Below are 2,835 nucleotides of genomic sequence, written 5' to 3' on the forward strand. Positions count from 1 at the left end.
TTAAGAGTTCCTTCCCAAACAAAGATCCTTACTCCTATTCCAGCAACTATTCTAGATGTTTCTGTGACCTGTGGAATCCAGACGACACACATCAAACTCTCCCTATGGTCTTACTAAAGCCTCCTTCACAAGGCCTGAGGTGCCTTGAAACACCTGTGCCCCTCCCTAGGCTCCTAAGGTCATAGGGAAACTCACAACAACCATGGAAGATGCTTTCCTTAGGTATCTTCCCAGTCTCAACTAGCTCCTCCCTCTTCAATTTGAACACACACAATATATAACCTTAGGATGGCCAGAGAAGAAAGGAGCCGCAGAACTGGATTTTTTTTGGCTTTGTTTGATTGTTTGTTTGTGGTGTGCACCTAGTACATGCTAAGCAAGTACTCTAGCATGGAGCTACAGTCTAGTCCTTCAGGACTCCTGAATAGCTAGGATTGTAGGCATGTGCAACAGGCCTTTACCTGGCACTTATCTCCCTGTCCTGCCTCGTCTCCAAGCATGCTTTTTTCTGGGCTCCTCCACACTAGTCTCCCAGTAGGAGTTTGGATTCCCTAACTTCCTTCCTACCCTCTAGGCCTTCATACCTGTCTCGATGGTCCTTTCACTCACCACTCTTTGACTTGTGATGTTTTTTCCCTAGATCTCCACTTCAATGTTACCTCTTAACAAAGGATTTGTTGAAATAGACTCCTACTCCTCATTATTCTCACTCATAAATATTCTATAATTCTATACGTAGCACAAGTTAGAGTTGTATAATTGTGTGCTTACTGGTTTGTGGCCATATAGCCAAAGAGTGGTCAACCATTTGCTACAGTATTTGCATGCAATTGAACTACATTTCCCAGGCTAGTCTTGAACTGTGACCCTCCCCATCTCTGTATCTGAGTAGCTAGAATTACAGGCATGAATTATCGCACTCAACCCCTTCTAATGCACCTGTACATTGATAGCATCTAAATTTGTATCTCTGGCTCTAACAATCCCAGTAAAATTATATATTTCTATTTTAATTGCCTTCTTGAAGTCTCTAGTTGGCTGTTTTAAAACAGTCTCAAGCTTAACATGTAAACAGCAAAACTACTTTTTTTTCTTCTTTTGTGATCTGGGTGCTATTCCTAAACGTTTTGCTCAAGGCCATTGCTCTGCCACTTGAGCAATGCTGATTAACTGGAGATAAAAGTCTCACAGACTTCCTGCCCTGGCTCAAGCTATGACCCTCAGATCTCAGCCTCCTGAGTAGCTAGGATTACAAGCATGAGCCACCAGTGCCCACCTCTATTTCTTTATTTTTTAATTTTAAAAAATAACTCTTCCCTTTGTCTTCTAATCTGAGAAGGTGAGTTTTATGTCACTATCGCCTTTCATCCAGGGATGGCCTTCTAATCATCTCCAGATAATGAGCTTTTTGTGTAACAGAAACTGCTTTTGCCAAAAATCCCTGACTCCTTACTGTGCTCACAAATTAACTAAACGCAGATGAGAGGTTTGCCCTCCCCACACCCTCCATCTTGCTTCTGTCTCCTATTAAGTTCCTCTCCTGAGTTCCAAGGACAAAGCTGACCAATAAGATCTGACTGAAGTGTGATCTACACCTATGTGAGATACCATGGTGAGACACCTTCCAACAGTTCACAAAACAAGCAAACAAAAAACAAACAGTAGCACTTGAGCAAACATGAATATGAATAAACTGAAGCATGACAGAAGTCCACTCCCTGCTCTCAGGTAGCTGAGCCCAGCCACAGGCCTGTGCTGGTGGAGGTGTGGTCAGTGCCACCTAGGGGGTCACCATGCACCAGGTGTACAGTACCCCTAGGAGCAGATGGTGGCCAGCTTCCTCCCCGCAAGTACCTGAACCCCATGGATAAAAATGTTGTATCTGGCCAGGCACCAGTGACTCACACCTGTAATCCTAGTTACTGAGGGGGCTGAGATCTGAGCATCGGTTCAGAGTCAGCCCAGGCATGAGAGATGAGACTTTCATCTCCAATAAACCACCAGAAAACAGGATGTGGCGATGTGTCTCAAGTGGTAGAGTGTTCGCCTTGAGCTGAGGAGCTGAGGAACAGGGCCCAGGCCCAGAGTTCAAGTCCCACAACCAACAAAAAAAAATTAAAAAGGTAAATATCGTGGGAAAAGAAAAAGATGAACCAACAGGAATCATCTATAGAAAGAGAACTGCAAGCTGTTGGAACGTGAGCATTTTAAAGGTATGTAGTATCCACTTAGAAGAAGAATCATGGCTCAACCTTCAGGAGAGAAACATGGCTATACAAAGTCCCTGTCTTACGTGAACCCAGTATGCATCCATGAAGGAAGAGTCTGTCTTTGAAGAAAGCATGGAAAATCCAAATTGGACAGAGTTTATTCGAAGAGGCAGAATTTCCATCACAGGGGCTCGATTTCTCAGCTCTATTTTGGAAACTTTCACCTGCACATTCTTAAGACAGGGAGCCCAGAAGGGAACTAAAATAATGGAGAGGCTGCTAAGAGAATAGTGTGAATAAATAACTGAATAAAGAGTCATCAGGGACGGGTTGGGAAGGTGGCTCAGTGGTAGAGCGCTTGCCTTGCATGCATGAGGCCCTGGGTTCGATTCCTCAGCACCACATAAGCAGAAAAAGCTGGAAAGGGGGCTGTGGCTCAAGTGGTACAGCTCTAGCCTTGAGCTGAAGAGCTGAGGGACAGCACCTAGGCCTAGAGTTCAAGCCCCACAACCTCCCCTCCCCACAAAAAAGAGAATCACATCTGAGCCATGACACATCACTAGAGCAGCACTACAGCTTTGAGAACATAATGTTAATGGCTTAAAGAGGAGCTTCACCTTCCAGG

The 2,835-nt window shown here is 44.6% G+C and overlaps 1 pseudogene; it reads left to right on the top strand.

Moving 5' to 3' along the window:
* Positions 1–1,700: 1,700 nt before the first annotated feature.
* LOC138817082 (PRELI domain-containing protein 2 pseudogene) lies at positions 1,701–2,501 on the top strand (annotated as a pseudogene).
* The last annotated feature ends 334 nt before the right edge of the window (positions 2,502–2,835 follow it).

This window comes from Dipodomys merriami, unplaced genomic scaffold (genome assembly GCF_024711535.1).
Source record: "Dipodomys merriami isolate MVZ:Mamm:240054 unplaced genomic scaffold, mDipMer1.0.p SCAF_7, whole genome shotgun sequence".
Taxonomy (NCBI): Eukaryota; Metazoa; Chordata; class Mammalia; order Rodentia; family Heteromyidae; genus Dipodomys; species Dipodomys merriami.